The sequence below is a fragment of the Mercurialis annua genome, linkage group LG7 (assembly GCF_937616625.2).
Source record: "Mercurialis annua linkage group LG7, ddMerAnnu1.2, whole genome shotgun sequence".
Classification (NCBI taxonomy): domain Eukaryota; kingdom Viridiplantae; phylum Streptophyta; class Magnoliopsida; order Malpighiales; family Euphorbiaceae; genus Mercurialis; species Mercurialis annua.
The window spans coordinates 38,046,128-38,071,233 of NC_065576.1; the positions used below are offsets into that span (position 1 = coordinate 38,046,128).

The 25,106-nt window shown below is 30.3% G+C and overlaps 1 long non-coding RNA gene across 1 annotated transcript; it reads right to left on the reverse strand.

The window, feature by feature from the left end:
* Positions 1 to 1,008: 1,008 nt before the first annotated feature.
* Positions 1,009 to 2,766, reverse strand: LOC126657371 (uncharacterized). The gene is made up of 4 exons (XR_007633309.1): positions 2,394 to 2,766; positions 2,121 to 2,230; positions 1,310 to 1,931; positions 1,009 to 1,151 (listed from the first exon to the last, which is right to left on the reverse strand). It is a non-coding gene; the product is annotated as an uncharacterized LOC126657371 (long non-coding RNA).
* Between the last annotated feature and the right edge of the window lie 22,340 nt (positions 2,767 to 25,106).

The window sequence follows — 25,106 nt, forward strand, 5'->3', positions numbered from 1 at the left end:
GACACTGTATATTTTATTTTTTTTATTGATGTTTTGGATACTTTTGTGTTCTCTTTAATTTTAGATGTTGCATCTTTTTTAAGACCCGTCATTCAAAAAGTTAATCATGAAAACTAATTTTTTTCTTCTGATAATTTACGGGAACAGTATATAATAAAAAGAAATTATATCCATATAAGTATGATTTTCCTTTGTCGCCCGTTTACTTTCACTTCGGGAATCAATTTTTTATTTGTTGCAGAATTTAGCGTTGCGATTTGTAAAGTGGAGGTTGCTTGGTATATGAGTTGACATTGATTATGGTTGGAATTTGATTCTTCATTGGCAGTGTACTTTTTCATTTCAAAATCTATATAAGTGACTTTTATAATGTTTGTCAGCGCCACATTATTTTTATAACAAGTCAATAAACATTTATAATAAAAAAAATTTCAATTATTATTTATTTTCTTTCTCATTTAATTTTTCATATGCCTAACGTACTATTAGTGTATTTCAAAAATAACATGGCACAAGTTGCATCCACTACAACAAAAATGATCTTTTGTGTCATAAAATAAATGTTACTTAATGCTAAAAAAACATCATTTAAAATTTATACCAACATTTTTCAAAAATGTCATTAAAGTGTTACATTTGCCGGTGTCGTTAGGTGTTTAAATGACATTTAATACAAATGTTTGTAGCCATTTATAGCAACATTTAAAATATTTTATGTGACATGTATTAAATATTATTATATCAGTACCTATAGTAATATTTATAAAATGTTGCTACAATTATTAATTTACTATTAAATGAACTATTTTTTATAATTTTTGTGAAATGTTACCAAAAGGTAAAGAAATTGATGTGTTGCAAAAGAGTAAGCTAACAATATTTAATAGACAAAATGTTATATTTAACAAAATTAATTGATAATAAAGACAGAGATATAAGAGAAGGACTATAAAATTACTATTCATTAATAATCCGAATACATATTTAGCAAGTCGAATACTCGTTTACATAATGACATTTAAATAATGACAATATTAAAATCACTAAAGAGATAAAATCTAATTCATAAAAATATCCTTTTCTTAATAATTACGCAGACTAAAAACTAAATTTCAATTCCGTACACGAATCCCATTATATGTGATTATGTCCTGCAACAAAGTAAATAAAATATAAGAAGAAGAAAAAAGAATATTATTTCTCAATCTTTATGCCATGCTACTCCAAAATAAAAAAGCATCCCTTAAATGTAGTCATGTTATAATGATTGAAAATGAAAAAAAAAGTTGATCAAAGAATAGTTCCATACCTTGCTCTGTAGATGCTTTGATAGCATTTATGTTTGCATATCCATTCAATTTGTACATATGAGAATTTGAGCTAAAACCTCCAACACATTAGATCAGTAAAGTTCATTTTCAAACAATAAAGCATTGTATATAAATATTTATAGTGTTCAATATAGAAGACAGCTTTAAATGCACCATCCTAAGCACTTGGTAGCTAGCCTAATGCAGGAACTGAAAGAAGATAAAATAGTGAGCAAAATTATCCTCAAATAAAACATTGAACTACATGGTGCTTATAAAATTATCAAATTAATATACATGATTTAAACGAAATGAGGTTGAGCAACAAACAAAGATAAACTAAAAAAAACTACAAATGATGGTTAGTTGCAACTACAAGGCATATATCATACAGAGATAAGTCTTCCATGAAATAGTTATAAGTGTCTCTTTTCCACTACAAAAAGTAGAAACAAAAAACATTCAAATTGTTTCGGAAGCAATAATACTAGAATTTTTAAGAAATAGAAAAGCCAAAATTAGCAAAGAGAACCTTATCTGATGTAATGCCTTGCAAATCTATAAAATTAGGAAATATCAATTAAGCATCTCGACATGCCCTTCTAACACCTTTGCTCGCATCTGCATATGCACAACACAACAAGAACAAATACATATCAATTCCAATAAAAAGTTCACAATGAATCATGATTTCCATATTATCAGCTTCAGTTATAGTAAAATTTGAGAATTTGATATTCCTTTTACAATAAATATATATTATGGGAAAAAGTCATCACATAAGATGAAGCTGTAATGAAGAAGCCTAACCTGCGTGGTTAGGCTCAAATTGGTAGGAATTCCCATAGAAGCTCTTCCAGCCATGATGCCATACACGATCATTTAAGAGCACACCTTGACTCCTCATAAAAGTTGCGTACCTAAAAAGCCATTATAGAGAAAAAGAATTAAAATTAATGCTGGATAATTCATTTTTTTTAGTTTTCTCCGTTTTATCTTGGAAACAACAGTATTTTCAAAAAAAAAAAAAATCCAAGAACAAACAAATCTCAGAATATAGTGAAATAATCTAACGAAACTAACTGGTTCAATAGCAATGGAAATTACGGCAACCGGTGGTGGTGGAAAAACAAACGTTGGCAGCAAATAAGAAGGAACGCTGACACCAAGAGCGGACAAAGCACGCAAAAGAGGTGCAGTAACAATAGCAGGCAAAAGGGGGCAGCGAGGAGAAGGGCACCGAACGGTTTACTCTTTTTAGTCAGATTGTTCTTAAGGAGAAAATGGGAGAAAGGTTCGGCGACAAATAGTGAACTAGTGGGATACGTGTGTGAAGATTGTTTTTTTTTTCTTTTGATAATAAGATGTTTCTTAGGGTTTAATTATTTTTAGTGGCATAATACAAATGTCAGTTAAAACTATTTTTTATATTTCAAGTGATGCTTTTAAAAATTGTTACTATATCAATGTCACTATATGTTGGTTTTGTTGTAGTGATCCTATAACTTTTTATTTTTTTTATAGATGATTATAATAGTTGCATTTTATTTTTTAAATGAATTTAAGGTGTCATGTATTTAGAAAGGTAATGTGCTTCCGAATTTATTAGCAAAATAAGTGGTTTAGCGTCTTCTACACAATGGTGGGATTTATTTTTTGAGAGGTCACAATGGCGGAATTCAACCCTAACTTTTTGTAATAATATTATACATTTATCCCTTTATCCTAAAATTTATGTAATATTTTATTTTAAAAATTGACATAGATATTACATAAATTTGATGGGGACAATTAATTATGCATAAATTAACTCCATTTTTTTCTTGCTTAATTCTCTTGTTGAAATATGCAAAAATAATTTAGAATTGTTAGGCGTACCTCTTGTCGATTCCAATGATAATGATTGATTATGTCACTAAGTCCAAGTATTATTATTATGAATAAATTTATAATTCATCATCTTGTATGCTATCTTTATTATGTATATTTTAATAGTGTTTAATTATGGATCAAAAAATTTGTTTGCTATGTAATAACATATATTGGGTGTTATGAATAGGTGTAACTTTTCAATAAGTTATCATCTTCCATGGAGTTGTAACCTTTAATTTAAATGTTACAACACTCTTTCATGCAAATCCATATAGATAATTGGGTTCGAATCAATCCGTCATGAGCGACCCGATCCATATACCAACATCTCTCGACTTCTCTTTTCAAACCCTACCTGCACAACCCTTATGAGAGGTGATTATTAGGCATTTTAGCTAAAAAAAATCACTTACCACCCTTAAAGTTTTTTATTTTCTAGTAAATCGGTGAATGTTTTATGTTAAGTTGGTAGTTTGTTTTTATTATATCTGCCTCATATATGAAGTTTATTCACTCTTTATGAGGTTGTTTCTTTTACAAATTAAAAATTTTGCAAGGTATTTTTTTATTTATATATGCAATTTTAAATTTTAGGACCAAATATTTCACACTCTTTAAGAAAACTTGATGATTTAGATACAGTTTATAACATGACTTTTTTCAAAGTTCGGATTTTTTTTTTGTTTCCATTTAAAAGATTTACAGATTTAATTTTTATATATTTCCTTCAACAATTTTTATTGTAATTGATTAAATATGTAAATTTATTTGCACATATGTCTAGGTCTATTTTTAGTTTAAGGTTTATTATGTTTTATATAACAATACCGTATTATTGGATAACAAATTGAGTTATCAAATATCTCTATTTATTATAACTTAATTTCAATATTGCGATTAGATCTCAGACTATTATAATTTAATTTAAATAATGATCAGATTTGAAATTATTATAATTAATCTTTTTTATGAAAGATTTTTTTTTTGATAAAACAAAAATGATGGGTACATATTGTTGGATTGTAGAGTAGTAATTTAGTAAATACTAATGGGGTCCAGTCTGCAGCACTTCAGAAAATTCCAAAATGAGTGAAGAGAGTATGTGACCTGAAATTCAGTAGCTAAAGAGAAATCCTAGGTATTCAAACCTTCAATACACATGTACTTCCATCCCATCTATATATGATTCCATACTTTACCAAAACTATTTTCAAGTACAAATAAGAAAAATTATTATATACACAGGTTGTATACTTTTAAGTAGGTATGAAAATTCATTTACATGGACTAGTTTTTTTGGCCACGTGCTACGCACGTTAACAATATCTATATAATCCGTTATTTAATATTATAATTGTATATTTTCTTAATAATATATTATTATTTAAATTTTATTAGACTTGTATTCTTTTTATTTGTTTTTGTTTAATTATTTTATAAAATTTTAATTTCTTTTATTGGAAATGTTAAATATTTAGAATTAAACAATAGATTTAATTTTTGATATTGTTGTTATTAAAAAATGATAATATGATTGAAGCAAATTTATATTATTTTTCATAGTAAATAACTAATAAATATAAAAAATATCAAAGTTTTAACACAAATATTATAATATGATTATTTAATATTAATAAAACTCATCATATTCTTTTAGAATTAGAAATTTAACACATAATGATAGTTGTTGCACAATTCCTTTTAAGATTAGGAATTTAATACGTAGCTACTGCGATAATTATTTTTAATATGTTTTTTCTATGGATTAGGAATGTTATCTTTCTATTTGTTAAGCACAAATATTCTTATATATCACAATTAGAAATATCAACTTGAATAAAATATGTAGAGGGTATTTTTGTCCGTGAATGGAAGTGTTCCCCCCGCGAATACACTTTTATATTTATTATAGATTGTATGGAGATAAATATAAATTTAACTGAAATAAATATTAATATGATATAATAAATAATCAATATATAATATGTAATATATAATATACCATATGTAAGGTTCAAATAAGATATATTTATAATATGGATTACATGATATATAAATATGTTTAATTTTAGGGTTAATTTCATGAAAAAGTCACAATCTTTACACGAAGTTTTATTTTAATCACAAACTTTAAAAATTGGCATTTAAAGGCACGGCCTTTCATTTTATTTCAAATCTATCATCAAAGTAAAATTCGGTGTATTTTTCTGACGAAAAATTACTAATCTTACATACTCTAGCCGAGAGATAATATTGGTGTCAATTTATAATTTGGGTATTTAATTAATAGTTTAATGAAGAACATAATAAAAAAATACACTAAAATGATAGATTTGAAAAAATTGAAAGATCATAGTTTTATATGACAACTTTTAAAGGTCGTGATTAAAATGAAATTTCATGTAAGGTCATGATTTTTTTATGAAATTAACTCTTAATTTTATCTATTGTTTAATCAATATAAATTTATAAGATATTATTTAAACTCATCTAATTATTTAAATTTATATAATTATTTAATAAAAGATAACTTATTAATATAAATAGCATAATTTTATATATAATTGACGATTTGATGATATCTTAAAAGTTAAAATTAAATAATACTAAATATTTAAGTGATTATGTGATGTATCAATGCTAAAAATAATTTTAAAAAATAATTTCTATATGCCTTGCTTGGTTGGGGGTAAATAGACTAGGGAAATTGTACTTCAACTTTCCGGGAAGTAGCAAATTTTTTTTACTTGGTTCAATTTTTACATTTTACTTTCCGGAAAGTTGGATGTTTGACTTCCCTTTAACTAGAGAACTAACTTCCCTAGCAAAACCCAGGCTAATAATCATCGACGGTCCTCGACCTTTACCCTTAACTTCTGTAAACCCCCTATACTTTCAAAAGCTTCCCTAAACCCCCCAACCTTTGTGGCGGCGCCATTCACGGTCCTTATGGACGATAATATCCCTACAAAAAAATTTGGCGGCTGGCGGCGCAAAAAAAAAAAAAATTGACGGCCCCACATCATCATAGGTCCAAAAATATTCAAAAACCCCAAAACACCCTTAATTTAACCAAATCAAAATCAAACCAAAACACCCTAGTCTAATCTAACCAAATCCAAAACAGCCTAATCAGACCATATGGCCAACAACCGCCGCCGGTCCGGCCACCACCTACGGCCGCCACCTCGGCCGCCACTTCCGGTCGCCACCTCCGGTCGCCACAATCTGTTCTGATCTGTTCTTCAAGAACAGATTTCACATCTGTTCTTGAAGAACAGATGTGATCTGTTCTTAGAACAGATCTGGAAATCAGATCTGTTCTAAGAACAGATCTGTTCGTCTTCTCAGACGAACTGAGAAGACGAACCTGTCTTCTCAGTTCGTCTGAGAAGACGAAAGCGTCTTCTCAGTTCGCCTGAGAAGACCGATCTGTTCTTAGAACAGATCTGTAGATCTGTTCTAAGAACAGATCTGTTCTAAGAACAGATCTGGGTTTTCATATCTGTTCTTAGAACAGATGGTCGCCGGAGATGATGATCGGCGACTGTACCGGCGGCGGGTGGATGGTGGTTTGGTTAGTTTGGTTCGTTTTTTTTTTTGGGTTTGGTTGGATCGAATATGATTGAGTTTTGGTTTGATTAGCTTATTTTAGGGGTATTTTGGGGCTTTCATTTTTTTTTTAAAATTATGACATGTCAGATGACGTGGCGCCGCCAGTCGCCAATTTTTTTTTTTGTAATGGTGTTTTCGTCCATAAGGACCGTGAATGGCGCCGCCACAAAGGTTGGGGAGTTTAGGGAAGCTTTTGAAAGTATAGGGGGTTTACGGAAGTTAAGGGTAAAGGTCGAGGACCGTCGATGATTATTAGCCCAAAACCCAAGAAAGTAGAACTTCCCTAGCACTTTTGTGGTTTTTTCCAATTTAACCTTAATTCTTTTCTTTTTTTCTTTTAAAATTCATATAAAAATATTTTAATTTATTACTTATATTATTTTATAATTGTTATTTATAATAAGTAAATATTTTTATTAAATATTTTATATTATATAAAATTCAAATAAAAAAATATAATTTTTAAATTTTAATATTTAAAAACTCCCCTAAATAGTACTTGAATCGTAAAATAAGAAATAATAATTAAAAATTAAATTATTTATTTGTTCAATTTTTAAATTAAAATTATTTGTTTAACAATATAAAAATTATCAAAGGACATTTACGTCTTTTAGTTAAAAATATGGTATATTATATTAAAATTAATTTTGTACTTCCCGGGAAGTAAAAATTAAAACAAGTAACATTTATCAAACTTTTTGGGAAGTTAATTTCTCAGAAACTATACTTCCCGGGAAGTTACTTTCCAGAAATTGCTATAAAACGAATCAAGCGAGGCCTATTTGTTTGTGCAAGGGTAAATAAAGTAACTAAATATGATGAATAAATATCTTGTGTGATTTATTATAGCAACTTGCTTGTTTTATTTATTTTATTTTTCATGCTCGATAATCATCATATGTCCACTTAAAAATTGTTGACAAGACAATCATTTTATCCTTTTCAAACAATGATGGAGCTCTACTGGAAAGAGAATAATCAATAGACAATTTGACATTCAAGTCGGGCGAAATATTTTTTATAATTGAAATATATTTACAGTTTGGCTAAATTTTTAAACCGAATAAAATATTACTTAATTTTTTAATTTTTTTAGATCAAACCAGAGCTCAACTTTTTATTCGATCCTCGCATAATTAATAATTTTACATTCTTCAATTCTGAATATATTGACGTCGGATGGAACGGCCTTCTCATCTCGCCCTATTTTAATTCTGTCACTGCTTGATTTTTATTGAAGTATATGAATAATGAAAAAATTTCATTTTAATTATTATTCGTGTAATAAAAGTCAAACTAGTTGCATACAGGTCCAGGATTCAACATGAACCAATGTTTTTGTCTAGGTATTAATTATATTTTTATACCCTGCACTTAATTATCTGCCAAGTAGTATTAAATTTTTGAGTCGCTCTTCAATCTAGCGCTGAACTGGAAAGCTAAGCATATTAATAAAATACTAATAAGGACAAATTTACTTATTACTTTCTGAATTGTTTTTTTTTAACAATATAATAATCTTTCATTAATAATAAAGAGCAGTTACAGGTGTAAAAATTCAGAAAGAGTATAACCGTTTCTAATGACCTGACATGAAACAAGATATAAATCTTGATTCGCATATCGGTTTACAAAACAAAATCAAATTACATAACCGCTCTTACACAATACGATCCAATCCTTTCCTGTCTAACAAAAGACTCACAAACTCTTCATAAAAAACAACAAATCTTTCATATAGAAAGAACAGCAAAATTTTCAAAAAAGAAAGACAATCTCTATAAAATAGTTATAAAAAAAACTAATATAACCTATAACGATTTCATCTTCAATCTTAAAAGGGCTTGATCCATCTCTGATTTTTTTATTTGTATATCTATTGAAATTGATGCGCCTCATCGATAGATTTACCAACCAAAATGAAAAAGATGAAAAGGAGTCGGTCATTTATTTTATTCTAAAGCAATAAAAAAGAAATGGCTACCGCCAACGGCAAAAATAAACCATTGACGGCAGCCGAAGCGAAAAACAAAAGAGAAACGCTTGACGGTTAGGGTTTTCTATTTGAGAGAGAGGGGCTTCTAGGTTAATATAAAAATAAATCCTTTCTGAATTGGTTAAAGAGTAAATACTCTACATATTTTAATAGTTACTCTCTCATTCTCATAAATAAAAAAAGTGAATACATTCTCCTATATATAATTTGTTAATAGGAGTAGATTTAATTATTTTAATATAAATATTAGTTAATAAATAATTTTATTTATAAAAATTAAAAATTTAATACTTCCTACATGTTTTTAAAGAATAGATAAATATTAAAAATTAACTTTTTAATAAAATAATTATTTTGAGTTATACTTTTTTTTAGTTAAATGTTTATTACATTTATTAATTATTAATTAAACTGAACTATATTATTAATTTTTTTAACCGATTAAATATATAAATATTCCATTGATCTTTTTTTTTATATAATTGAAATACATCTTTTTTATGAATAATTGAAATACATTATTTATGAATTTAGTTATTGAAAACTTCATCATTTCAAATACTCTCCACATTATATAATAAATTTTTTTAACCAAATAATTCAACACGGTAGAATTTTTCCATGATTTTAATTTAATTGAAAATTATTGTTTACAAAATTACTTAATACTAATTATTATTATTATTCAAATGTACAATAGAGACGATATATATAGTAAGTAGATTCATGTATAAATTTTTAAAAAATACAGTCTGACAATATAGGACATAACTGTATATTACGACGTCCGATTGAACTAATTAAAACATATCTGGAAAGCTTACTCAAATATTTACGGCTTCTATGAAGATGGAGAAGTCGGATTTGTCCTCTAAAATGGGGATAAAAGTATATTTTTGAAAACCATCCTGAGTATATTTATCATAACTCGCTTTTCAGACGTCGGATTTAACTGATTAAGACGTCTATGGAAAGGTAACTCGAATACCTACAAATTTCACGAAGACGTCCAGTCCGGATTCAACCTGGAAAAGGGACGAAAGTGCCCTTGAAGCTGCTACATGTGTGCAGTTTTATGAAATCAGCATATACACAGTCCGAGTATTTAATTCGTAAATCGTTTTTTCGACGTCGGATTTCATCGATTCAAATGTCCCTGGAAAGCTAACTCGAATACCTACGCCTTTCATTAAGACATCCAATCCAGATTCGACCTGGAACATGGACGAAATGTGCCATGAAGCTTCTGCATGTGTATATCAGTGTGAAATCTATATATATTCAGATTGTGTATTTATGTCATAACTCGTTCCGCCGACGCTGGATTTCATCGATTCAAACGTGCCTAAAAAGGTAACTAGAATACCTACAACTTTCATGAAGACGTTCGGTCCGGATTCGTCCTCTAAGAGGGACGAAATCTCCCTTCAACTGATGCATGTGTGGAGACATGGTCAGATCTATGCAATATCTATAGGATATCCCGTAGATTAAACTTTTACACATGCCTATCCGTATATATCCATCTTTTTTGAAAAAGGTAGAAGTATCTTCCAAAACCATCCCGGCTATTTATGCCATAACTCTTTTTTCCGACCTCAGATTTAACCAATTTAAACGGCCCCATAAAGCTAACTCGAATACCTACATTTTTCGTGGAGAAATAAAATTCGCGTTCATCCTCAAATAAGGACGAAATTTCCATTGAAGCTGCTGCATGTGTAGAGGTATGGTGACTCCTCACCAAATAACATATTTTTGTCATAAAAATGTTTATAACTCCTCACCAATTGCATTCAAAACTCCATAGGGAGAGGGATTTATATGCTTACTTTGTCTTCTTGTCTCCATTGACTAAACATTATGGACATGATTTATTATTATTTATAATGTATTTAAGTAAAATACATATGTTCAATTATTTTAAATTTAAATTTAAATATAGCTCTTTTTTATTAATTTATAATAATCTATTTTATCTAAATAATTCAACACGCGTCTGATTTCTCTACGTTATTTTAATTAACTGAAATTTATTATTTTGAAGTTCAGTATAGAAGTATATTTTCGAAAACCAGCCCGAGTAATTGTATCATAACTCTCTTTTCAGACGTCGGATTTCACTGATTCAGACGTCCATGGAAAGGTAACTCGAATATCTACAACGTTTAAAAAGACGTCCGGTCCGGATTCAACCTGGAAAACGGACGAAAGTGCCCTTGAAGCTGCTGCATATGTGCAGCTTTATGAAATTTGCATGTACCTAATTCGAGTATTTAATTCGTAAATTAGTATTCCGACGTTGGATTTCATCAATACAAACGTCCCTACAAAGCTAACTCGAATACCTACGACTTTCATGAAGACATCCAATCCGGATTCGACCTGGAACATGGACGAAAGGTGCCATGAAGCTGTTGCATGTGTATATCAGTGTGAAATCTATATATATTCAGATTGTGTATTTATATCATAACTTTTTCCCCCGACGTCGGATTTCATCGATTCAAACGTCCCTGGAAAGGTAACTCGAATACCTACAACTTTCATGAGACGTCCGATCTGGATTCGTCCTCTAAGAGGGAAGCAATCTCCCTTCAACTGATGCATGTGTGAAGACATGGTCAAATCTACGCACTATCTATAGGATATCCCGTAGATTGAAATTTTACACATGCATATATCCGTATATATCCATCTTTTTTTGAAAAAGGTAGAAGCATCTTCCAAAACCATCCCGGTTATTTATGTCATGACGCTTTTTTCCGACCTCCGATTTAACCGATACGAACGGCCCTAGAAAGCTAACTCGAATACCTACATTTTTCGTGGAGAAATCAAATTCGCATTCATCCTCAAGTAAGGACGAAATAGCCATATAAGATGCTGCATGTGTAGAGGTATGGTGACTCCTCAACAAATAATATATTTTTGTGATAACAATGTTTACAACTTATTACCAATTGCATTTAAAACTCCATAGGGAGGGGGATTTATATGCTTACTTTGTCTTATTGTCCCCATTGACTAAATATTATTGATATGATTTATTATTATTTGTAATTTATTTAAGTAAAATATATATGCTCAATTATTTTAAATTTGAATTTAAATATAGCTCATTTTTATTAATTTATAATAATCTATTTTGTCCGAATAATTCAACACGCGTCCGATTTCTCCACATTATTTTATTTAACTGAAATTTATTATTTTGAAATTCATTTTTTAGTAATCGGTAGCTATTCAAGCGATAGAAAGGGGATAGAAGTATATTTTCGAAAACCAGCCCGAATATTTTTATCATAACTCCAATTCAGACGTCGGATTTAACTGAATTAGATGTCCATGGAAAGGTAACTCGAATACCTACAACGTTCATGAAGACGTTCGGTCCGGATTAACCCTGGAAAAGAGACGAAAGTGCCCTTGAAGCTGCTGCATGTGTGCAGCTCTATGAAATATGCATGTACCCAGTCCGAGTATTTAATTCGTAAATTTTTTTCTGTCGTCGGAGTTCATCGATTCAAACGTCCCTAGAAAGGTATCTCGAATACCTACGACTTTCATGAAAACATCCAATCCGGATTCGACCTGGAGCATGGACGAAAGGTGCCATGAAGCTGCTGCATGCGTATATCAGTGTGAAATCTATATATATTCAGATTGTGTATTTATGTCATAACTCGTTCCCCCGACGCCAGATTGCATCGATTCTAACGTCCCTAGAAAGGTAACTCGAATACCTACAACTTTAATGAAGATGTCCGGTCCGGATTCGTCCTCTAAGATGGACAAAAGCTCTCTTCAACTGATGCATGTGTGGAGACATGGTCAAATTTATCCACTATCTATAGGATATCCCGTAGATTGAAATTTTACACATGCCTATATCCATATATATCCATCTTTTTTTAAAAAAAAAGGTAGAAGCATCTTCCAAAACCATCCCGGCTATTTATATCATAACTCTTTTTTCCGACCTCCGATTTAACTAATTCGAACGGCCTAGAAAGCTAACTCGAATAACTACATTTTTCGTGAAGAAATCAAATTCGCATTCATCCTCAAATAAGGACGAAATTGCTCTTGAAGCTAATGCATGTGTAGAGTCATTGTGACTCCTCATCAAATAACATATTTTTGTGATAAAAATGTTTATAACTCCTCACCAATTGCATTCAAAATTCCATAGGGAGAGGGATTTATATGCTTACTTTGTCTTCTTTAACCAATTGACTAAACATTATAAAATCTGCATGTATCTGGTCCAAGTATTTAATTCGTAAATCGTTTTTCCAATGTCGGATTTCACCGATTCAAATGTTCTTAGAAAGGTAGCTCGAATACCTACGACTTTCATGAAAACATCCAATCCGGATTCGACCTGGAACATGGACAAAAGGTGCCATGAAGCTGCTGCATGCGTATATCAGTGTGAAATCTATATATATTCAGATTGTGTATTTATGTCATAACCCGTTCCCCCGACGTTGGATTGCATCGATTCAAACGTCCCTAGAAAGGTAACTCGAATACCTACAACTTTAATGAAGATGTCTGGTCCGGATTCGTCCTCTAAGAGGGACAAAAGCTCCCTTCAACTGATGCATGTGTGGAGACATGGTCAAATCTACCCACTATCTATAGGATATCCCGTAGATTGAAATTTTACACATGCCTATATCCATATATATCTATCTTTTTTTTTGAAAAAGGTGGAAGCATCTTCCAAAACCATCCTGGCTATTTATGCCATAACTCTTTTTTCCGACCTCCGATTTAACCGATTCGGACGGCCTAGAAAGCTAACTCGAATAACTACATTTTTCGTGAAGAAATTAAATTTTCATTCATCCTCAAATAAGGACGAAATTGCTCTTGAAGCTTCTGCATGTGTAGAGTTATGGTGACTCCTCATCAAATAACATATTTTTGTGATAAAAATGTTTATAACTCCTCACCAATTGCATTCAAAACTCCATAGGGAGAGAGATTTATATGCTTACTTTGTCTTCTTGTCCCAATTGACTAAACATTATAAAATCTGCATGTATCTGGTCCAAGTATTTAATTCGTAAATCTTTTTTCCAATGTCAGATTTCACCGATTCAAATGTACCTAGAAAGGTAGCTCGAATACTTACGACTTTCATGAAGACATCCAATCCGGATTCGACTTGGAACATGGACGAAAGGTGACATGAAGTTGCTGCATGTGTATATCAGTGTGAAATCTATATATATTCAGATTGTCTATTTATGTTAGAACTCGTTCCCCGACGTCAGATTTCATCGATTCAAACGTCCCTGGAAAGGTAACTCGAATATCTACAACTTTCATGAAGACGTCCGATCCGAATTTGTCCTCTAAGAGGGACGAAATCTCCCTTCAACTGATGCATGTGTAGAGACATGGTCAAATCTACCCACTATCTATAGGATATCTCGTAGATTGAAATTTTACACATGCCTATATTCATCTAGCTATCTGTTATATCTAGCTATGTTTACAAGAAAAGTTTGAAGATAAAATAAATATGTAATCAGAATGTCCTTATAAGTAAATCACATTACTTTAAAAAAAAAAGATAAATCAAATTATCATATAAAAAGTAATATTATTTAACTCAGTGTTTGTGTATCCACATTAATGAATTTTAATTATTTACTAATTGCACTATTATTTTTAAAGTATAATATTACTGTATTAATCAAAATAAGATATTACTATAAAATGAATGAGAAATAATATTCTGTTAGTATATATACACAGTCTAAAAAGAAATATATCTAGATTCAAATTTGAAAAATAAACCGATTAATTAAAAGGATGGAGAATAAGCGCTCTCTCAAATGTTGTATTAACTTTCAAAAATATTCAATTTTTGCAATTAAGTAAGCTAATTTAATTTAGAACCATAATTATTTTTTATATTAATTTAATTAAGGAAGTAGAATTTATCTAAATTTTCTTAAAAAATATTTTTCTAATTAAAAGGAAGTCAACCCTCAACTTTTTAAAGTTGAAAAGTCGGATAAAAAAATAAATTAAGAACAAAATAAATACTGGTTTCTCGAAAAGTTATATTTAATAAATTTATCCCAACTAAATGAGACCATTTAAATTAGTTATATGTTGGTGCAATAGTGACACTGTCCAGGCAGCAAGAGTTTCTTGTAGTCTGTGAGGTGGCAGCCTGAGACGCTGCCACCTCACATTATTATTTTTTATATGATTTGACTAATTGTACCGTTAATCTTGGTTAATATATAAAAACATTTTTTTCTTATGAATAATATGTATATTAAAATGCCACAAGGAGTAGCAAAAACCCGCACAAGAAGTGACTTACAAAAAAGCATAGTGAAGGCTTATGCAAAGAGCGAAGGAGCAAAGACAAACTCACCAGTTCGAAAACAAAATATAGTTTGAATTTCGAAAAAAATCCAATCCAGAATAAGGGAAATCTCTATTAAAAAGCTTGTAAAGAAAAGTAGCTCTCATAAAATAACTAAAAATTACATCATCCTTTGTCGAACTCTTGCTTTGAAAAACTCTTCTGTTTCTGCACCTTCAAATCTCCCAAATAATGAGATAGCTCAAAATTTGCCAAAGAGTGCAGGATGGACTCTAATAAATAACACTATGCCATTGAAATAAAAAATCCACAAACGAAGAAGGAGCTACCTAAGCAATATCCATCTTTTCAATCACACTAACCCATATATTCCTCGCAAAATCACAATGATTAAAAAGATGTGACTGTATTTCCAATTCGTCACAAAGAGAGCATAAAGCGTTCTCAACCGGAATAATAGAACGCATTACCAAAAAAATCAAGAGTATGCACTCTTCCATGTAATGCGGTCCATAAAAAGAATTTAACTCTAGGAGGAGCATTAGACTTCCATACTTGTGTAAACGGCGAGTAAATACGATGATGACCAAGTCTAATATCAGCAGCCCTCCGTTATGACTCAGCAACAACAGCATTAAGTACCGATTCCACAGTAGAAGCAGCAGTAGAAGCAGCAGAAACACCAACAGAAGCAGCAGGTCTCAGCGCTCCAGCGATATCAGCTTTAAAAGATCTCAGCTCACTGTCAGCAGCGTTTCCAGTAACATCGGCACTGGAAAAAATATCATCAGCAATCCCCTTTTGTTGAAGTTCATCATCAGCAGTCACAACCTCTGCTTCCAGAACAGTGGCAGCAGTTGAACTGTTTGTCAAATTCCCAACAAGGCGATAAAACGAGGCTGATGTAAAAATACTCGAAGACGTATTCCAAAACACCTCATCTCTACAACTTGAATTATGTCCTAGTTCAATAAAAATCGATTGAAATTCATTGAGCAAAAGCAACTCATTTCCACGCAATCTACGCCTCCATCTCGAATCCCTCTCCAAACATCTTCAATTGTAGCTCGTTTTTTATTAGAAAGATTATAAAGACTATGAAACAACATAGTCACTGGCCCATTTCCCATCCAATTATCATGTTAAAGAGAAGTAGAATCTCATATACCAATCTTGAATTTAAGATTAGTAATAAAAACATTCCAACTATCTATATGCATAATAAAAAAAGAGAGAATGTAATTTAATGGCTTGTAATTGTTGTTGTTCTTAAGGTGTCTAACCACATAAATTATGGTGGATGAGGGGTACTTATAACCCCAACAACTCTCCTATAAGTCTTCCAAGTGAAGATAAAACTTTATGCATGAAAAAGGCAGGTCGCGCCCGCTAACCATGTGTCGCGCCCGTGACTTTTGCTTGACTTTAAATCCTTCACTCAGATAAATCCATGTGTCACACATTCATTGGAGTGCTAAAAAATAGTCGTTGGACCTCCAACAGTATCATTAGTCGCACCCTCTACACAAGGTCAATAATTCAGAGTTCTAGTCAACAAATTTATCGTGCCCTCTACAGCTTGTATCGCGTGCCCGCGAGACATCTTTTTCATGGACGCGAAAAACCCACTATAACTTGGGCAAATCTAAATTTTTGATTCGCGCTAGAAGGCTCTAAATCCACCCACGATGGTTTTAATAGGTTCTTACGCATTGATTAAATAATATTAGAACCTTTAAGTTAATTGTCAAAGTCAAAATTAGGGATAAAAAGGGACTTGGTCCAATAATTTGTAATCAATTCGGCACTACCATTAAAATTTGATCAATTTTTACCACATCACCCCTCATTCGTAAGTTTCAAACTTGTCTCCTTCTCTTGGGATTACTTATAAGTCGTTGGAGTCATAAAATGAATCTACAACAACCGCAATCCTATCAAATCTTTTTTAACTTTACACCTAACTTGAATAGTTGGTCTTTTAATAACATCATTCATTTGTTTCACATTTCAATCGGCATAATTTTAATCATATAACTTATACGCCGAATAGAGGGATTTATCTTAACACTTGATTATTTTATATCAATACTCAACTATAATATAACTTTTATCATGTACAATGAAGTACTAACACTTTCCTTGTTGAACTCATCCATAACTCGCTTCAATTGAAAATTGTTGGCTCATGAAGCTTTAACTTGCTTAAGCAATATTGGTTAAACACTTACTTGAGTTGAAAATTTACCGAAACTTGACACTTCAATTGAATGCCTTGATCAAATGATTTGTGAATATCTCGCAATTCTACTATAAAAATAGTGCCTCTAAAATTTCCGTACAGAAATTACCGCCCCAAGTTCCAAACCTAGTGTCGGGTGGTTTATTTCATGCTTTTTGAGCCGCCGAGAAGCATAAGCTATCACTCAACCAAGCTGCCCTAAAGTATATGGCAAATTGCTTCTTAAAGCGTTATAATAAACGGTAAATCTTTCAGTACCTTCTGGTAATTTAATATTGAAGTAGTTGTTAAACATTCTTTTAACTTCTGAAAACTCTTTTCACATCCATCTGTCCAGTCAAACTTTGCATTTTTTTGGGTTAGTATTAATTAGTGGTGCAAAGATTTTGAAAAATCTTGCACAAAATGTCTATAATATTCAGCTAAACCTTAGAAACTTCGAGTCTCTGTTACTTTATTCAATCGTTTTCATTCCATTACCACTTAGCTTTTTTTTTTTGGACCAACGCTAATGCCATCCTTACATATCACGGGTTCTAAGAATGCAACGCTTTCCAACCAAAATTCACACTGTGAAAATTTGGCGATCATTGATATTTTCTCAATGTTTGGAGTGCGAATCACAAATGATACGCATGTTCTCCTTTACTATGAGAATATATCAGGATATCATCAATAATCACTATTACAAACTAGTCCATAAACGCTTAAAAACTCGGTTTACCAAATCCATAAAAGTCGTTGGAGCATTTGTTAATATAACTAACATAATCAAAAACTCGTAGTGCCCAATATCGAATTACAATTTTTATTAAAACATCCATGTAAATGTTTCATATGTATGTCTTTTCACAATATTATTCTCATTCGCTTTTCTTTAACACGACTATAATCAAAGATTATAGCAGCAAGACATATTTATGTCCGATTTCTCAACTCTTAATTCATTTGTAATCATGTTAATTCTAGGAAATGTGTTTGCCACTGACACCTTTATTGTTAGTGAGACTTATCTCCACTAAAATCAATCTCCAATATAACTTTATTCACTTTACGGCTATGCAAATCCGAATACACTTTGTTATATTTTCCTTTTGATACTTTAACTTCACTTCTAATATCATAAACGTAATGAGTCATAACTTTTATTTTTCTTTTCTAGGTCTCGTTCCTAGAGTGCAATGTTACTAGCACATGCACACAGTCTTATTGTAGTCCAATAGGAAGTTCATTTCATCAAAGTCACATAAACAATAGCAAACATTCATATACAACATAAATAAATTAAACGTTTAAATATATAAAAACTTTACATTTCTAATATTTAAATGTAAATTTTTAACTTCCATACCCTATGTAATTCATTGCTCCAGTCGGTTTTTTTTTGCAACTTGACTTCAAATTTTTTACTTTTTTTGCAGAGTTTCTGTCTATGTATACTTACATTAAAAATAAATATGTCTTAAAACAGTTCAATTGTCTTTAAAACACAAAAAGAAATAACTCATTTTTATGATTCACTTTAAACTTTTTAAACATTTGCATAATTGTGCATCAAGATGATGAAATCTCTCATCATTAAAAAATTGCCATAACTCACCTTGTTTTCTTTGTAAAACAGAATACACATGATGCATGTCTTAACAATGCATGTATTTAGTTATTATTCTTTTCATTAACCTGTATGTAGTGATACAATTCTATAAATATCGTGGCAGCTATTGAATATTCTTTCAGGTTCAAGCACAATTATGCATTTTAAATCATATAAATTTTTTAACCACAATGGTTATAAAACATTTAACTTGTAAGTTCCTTCAGACTTTGAACTCTGTAAGAAGTAATTTCAATTTGTGCTTCAATCCACTTTTATGAGTCAATGTATTTTTATTATTTGTTCCTCATTACTGCAGTCGAATAATTTGGACAACATCTTCACGTTATTATTTGCTTAATTTTCAAGCAACATCGTCTAGTTGTCTATATACTAACAAAACTCACGTTATGCACATAATCATATCACGCATTTTTATCATGTTCACAATTCCTCAACAGTGCCCTAAGAAAATTCAATTCACCTAGGGCTTTTTCTACCAGATTATATTAACATATCACATGTATCATGAGTCTCAAGAGAACACGCTCTACCAAGACTTTACTATACCCGAAAGTGTACCACTCAAACGAGTAAACACATAGCAATTCACAACATGTCAATCATACACAATTAACCTACATCCTATTACCTTGTACCTAACAGGACATATAACTTAAGTTTTGAAAAATTACTGAGTGCGTTTAAAAGAAATGGCTTGAAATCCTAATTTCCGTAGTAGTACTAGGTACCAAAACATTTTAAATACAATCACTTATAGAAAATGGCCTAGAAACACTAAATCATTGCTCTGATATCAACTTTGTCACTATCTGATTTCTCGGACTGAGACCGGCTTTAAGGAACGGGAGTGGTAACTTTGAAACTCGTAGCAAGCCTTAAGCTTTACTATCTTGTATCTGCTTCTCATGTTAATTACACAACTTGACTTGAAACACTTGTCTTATTTTATAAAAATATTATAGTTTCTTTCAAAACGCAAAACAAACATATTTATAAATCATGTTACTTTAAACTACTGGGGATATATAGAATAATAACTTGTATTACACTTTATTTTATCAAAATAAAACATCTGATAAACAAACATTCAAAACCTTCCTTTAAAACTGGTTCTGTTTTTCCTAAAAAATTGGAGGAACAACTAAATCATCTAAAACTGAGTGAGTTTACGTTATTACAAATAAACAGGGTTAATGTCATAAAAAATTCACCAACTTTACACGTTTTGTCAATTTAATCATATCCTTTGAAACTTCTCATAAATTTACAACAATTTTTATTTTTTTTCTAAATTCATACACGGTATTGACGTGTCTCATTCATTGGTTAAAAATAACTTACACCTCAGCAAATTGCACCAATGAATGAGTGCCACGTCAGAACTGTGTTTGAATTTGAAAAAAAAAAATGAAAGTTGGTGTATTATTAAGAGAAGTTTTTAAAAAACGTGATTAAATTGAGAAAACGTATAAAGCTGGTGAAGTTTTATAACATTACCCCTATAAATATTACGTAAAGTGGAAAACGTTTAAAATAATTTTCACGTACTTCGAAAACCGTTGAAAACATTTCATGTATTACATTTCATGAATGAACTCACTATAATCATAACTTAACTAAATTCACTGCCTCTTGACTAATAACCATGATTTCTCGAGGCGCTGATATCTAAGCTAACCGGTGTATCTCTTTGTCGATTGCAAAGCCAACCGACAAACGCTCTCTCACTCTTGGTACCGATAGCACATTCAACCGATATATTTCCTATCGCATGGGACTGACAACACAACTACCCGGTCCATCCTATGCGCATGGGAACGACAGCACAGCCAACCGGTCCATTTCTTGTTGCATGGAACTGATAGCACGGCCAACCAATTCATCCTAGTCGCACGGGGCCGATAGCACAGCCAATCGATCCACTTTAATCACACGGGACCGATAGCACAACCAACTGGTCCATTTTTAATTGCATGTGATCAATAGCACAACCAACCGGTCCATGCTAATCGCATGAGACCAATAACACAGCCAACCGATCTCCAATTAAAATTGTTCGAATAATCCAAGAAAATCAACTTGTAAATCAAAATTATTCTTACACAAATTCATTTAAATCCCAAGATAACTCCATTTTGTAGAAATTATTTAATAAAAAACCTTAAAAATAAAGATCAACTTGGACGGAGAGAAGGTGATTTTTCGATCAAGATTGGAAATCACCCTCTTTCACCCTCCAAAAGAATAAAAGGAAAAAAAACTTTTTAGAGAGAAAGAGTAGTAAAAGTTTAGAGAGAGAAAATAGTTGTGTGGTTATCACTCTTCTAAAATGTAATTATTGATTTCTTTTTATATTTTTTAATCTATATAATTATTTACTTTTGTACTTATTGAAATCGGATTAGAATTAACATTCATAGAAAAAATTACCCAAATGAAAATTTAAGGATTAGGCCTTTCAACTCATAACGTTCAATAAAGCAAATAATTATATAAATTAGGAAGTATAAGATAAAAATTCAATTAAAAAATAGTTTAAACAATTCATCATAAAAAATAGTTTAAACAGAACAGGAACTCATAAAATTCCAGTGAGAATATACTTGAAATTTAGGCCTTTCAATCTAGAGGGAATTTCCTACGCTGTACTATTTTTTATTTTATTTATAACTTTAAATTGTTTTTTTTGTCTTTACTTTTTTAAATTATTTTTTACAAAAAATATTTTTTTTTTACAAATACCTTTTTCACTTTTTAATAATTTATTCTCTTTTTCTATAGATTTTTATGCTATTTTTTTAGGTTTTTATCATGTTTTTTACTGTATTATAGTGTATCTATCGTGTTTTTTAGTGTAATTATGATGTTAATCTAGTATAACAATAGTGTATTTATGACAATTTTTTAGTGTTTTTATGGTGTATATCATAAAAACATGCAAATACACCATAAACATTGCAAATACACCATATACTGAATGCACCATAGATATACAAAAAAACGGCAGAAATACACCGAAAAATATAGATATACCGAAAACACTAGAAATACACTATAAATACACCAAAAATACACTATAATGAAAATATATTATAAAAATACTGCAAATACACCATAAATCAATTTGTTATTTACAGAATCAGTAGCATTAAAATAAATGCACATATATGAATAAGAGAAAGATAAAATAATTATAAGAATAATAGAATATTTTTATAAAAAAAAATTATAAATCTACAATAATTTATTTACAAAATGTTTAAATCATCATAAAAAAAACCCAAAAAATTACAAAAAAACTAAAAAGATGTCGAGAAATCCATGGAGCGAACGGAAGAGCCAAATGGAAAAATGTGAATGGAAGAGAACGAAAAAACGACCGAAAAAGACGAGAAACTCATCAGAAGTAGATGAACCGAAGCGCGAACGAAAAATCGAACGGAAGAGACGAACAGAAAAGCAACAGGAAGAGAAGAAAATCAAACGGAAAATAAAAGTAAAAGAAGAGAGGATTTTGAGAGAAAGAGGGAGAAGAGAAAATAAAAGGATGTGGCTATTTAAAATTTTAACCTAAAATAAAATAAGTCTTCTATATATAGTAGATATTTTTGTAAATATGTTTGTTACTAGTTAGTGTAGAGTGGAAAATTATGAAAAAATGGATAAATTTGTTGTAAATATATTTAAAAATGAAGTATTTTAAAAAAAAATCCCTTTAATCTATTGTAAGAGTATTGTTGAGAAAACGATTGATTCAGTTAAACATAAATTGATTTAATTAAAATCAAACTAACTAAATTATTTCATTTCAACTAATAATCAGAATTTAATCAAAACTAGATATTTAATTCAGTTTATCCGAGCTTTTTTACCATCCCTAGATGCCAACTTGGAACTTAATTTGAATCTTATTAAAAAGTAAGCCTAATCACTCAAAACTCCCTCACTTTTGACCTCTTTTGCAATTATGCCGTGACAAAGGAATTTTTTTCAATTCTATCCTAATTTGTCCTTTTATGTTTTAATTGTATCTAAAATATTAAGTTGACTTCTTTTCATTTGGATAAAAGTCTAAAATAAATTTTTATTTTTAATCTATTTTCTAATTAGACCCTAGAGTTATTTATAATCCAAAAAAACCTTCTTCACTGAATTCAATAAAAAATAATAATTTTTTTACTCAAAATATATTAATTATCAATAATTTTTTAAAATCAAAAACCGTAAAAAATATTCTTTACACAAAACAAAATCAATTTTAAAAACAATAATAAATATTTAATTCAACACAAATAAATATTATTATTTCATAAAATCCACCTCCGCTCTTTAAACACATTTTCAAAATTAATTAAATTAAAAATTAATAAAACACACCTCCGCTATCTCGAAAAAAATGAACCAATATCTGGGTTTGTTTCGGAAAAGACGAACTCAGATCTGTTCGTCTTCTCCATCTAGAGAAGACAATCCAGTTCGTCTTCTCCAGATCTGGAGAAGACGCTCTTGGAGAGACGAACGAACCCAGTTTGTCTTCTTCATTTGGAGAAGACGAACAGATCTGAGTTCGTCTTCTCCGAGACGAACCCAGATTTGGGTTCGGCTCGGAGAAGATGAACGCGGGTGGTTTTCGGCGAAGTGGGGGTCAGATTGACTGTCGGAGTACGAAAAAACGACGTTTTGAAAAACATTATATCGAACAGAAATCTGGAGTAGTATGGTGGATGGTTCGGAAGCGGTTTTTATTTAATTAAGTTTTTAATAAAATTTAAAAATTTATTAATTATTTATTTAAGACTTATTTGAATGTTTTTAAAGATTAAGGATTTTTTTTTATACTTTTCCAAATAAAAAAGAATATAATATTATCTTTTTATTTAGTTGTTTGAATTTTTTCATTTTTAAATTAATTAAATTATTAAAAATTTCAATTTGAGATATAATTGAAATATAAAAAGATAAATTAATGTAAAATTGAAGAAATTTCTACGTTAGAGTATAGTTGTAAAAGGGAGTAAATGTTGGGTGGTAGGGGGGTGTTGAGTTATTAAGTCTAAAAAATATTATTCATAAGAGAAAGTATTAAATTAATCAAAGGTGTGCCTAGTTTTGGCAGCCTAAACCCAAATTATAAAGTTATTTGCCAAAATATTAATTTAAATTGATGCATATGCGTACTTTTAATTAGTTAATTATCTTCAGGTTAGCATGATGTTGCAAAATCTGGATAAGAATATGAGCTTGCTGTCTCTACTTAGGCAAACGAATCTATAAACATAATAGTAGATAATGATAGTTATTTAACTTTAAAAATCAGTTTAATTTCTTTAATGGACGCTAAATGATTGGAACTTACCCCACTATATATTTTAATTAGTTGTTTCGTACGTAAGAAAAGAGTCTAAACTAATTAATTGATTTAATTAGTTATAAGGATTTCAGGTGTTTTTGGTTTAATTACTTAAAAATCATTCATCTTGAACTTTTTTTTCGTTTATACTCTGACCTAGAAAAAAATTCGTTTATACCCTGACGTATGTATTTATATTTCACCTCTACCCCGAGGCAGTAAATTAACCTCTTTTCATTAAGAAAAAAATTTAAAATATTTCTTCATTTTTAACCTAAGCTAATTAGAGTTTAATTAGAAGTGATTTTTTTTCTAAATGAAGGACTATTTTAAACTTTTTTTAAAAGGAAAAGAGGTTAATTTAGTGCCTCGGAGTAGAGGTGAAACATAAACACATACGTCAGGGTATAAATGAATTTTTTCCTACGTCGGGGTATAAACGAAAAAAAGTTAAAGGTGGATGGTTTTTAAATAATTAAGCCGGTGTTTTTTAAGGTTAATTTACTTTTTTTCAAAGTAATCTTACTTTATTCCATGGTTAGTTATTGAAAATACCCCCTCATTTTGATCCTTTTTATTTATGGTTTAAACTTTCAAAATCTTTAAGTTTAGCTTATTTACGATAGCTGGTTATCCTGACCTGCCAAGGATGATGTCTGGTCCTGAAAGCCCAAACTCTGGTACTCTTGGGATATGAAACTCAAATTCTAGTATCTTGAGTATCTGGAGGATCTGAAAT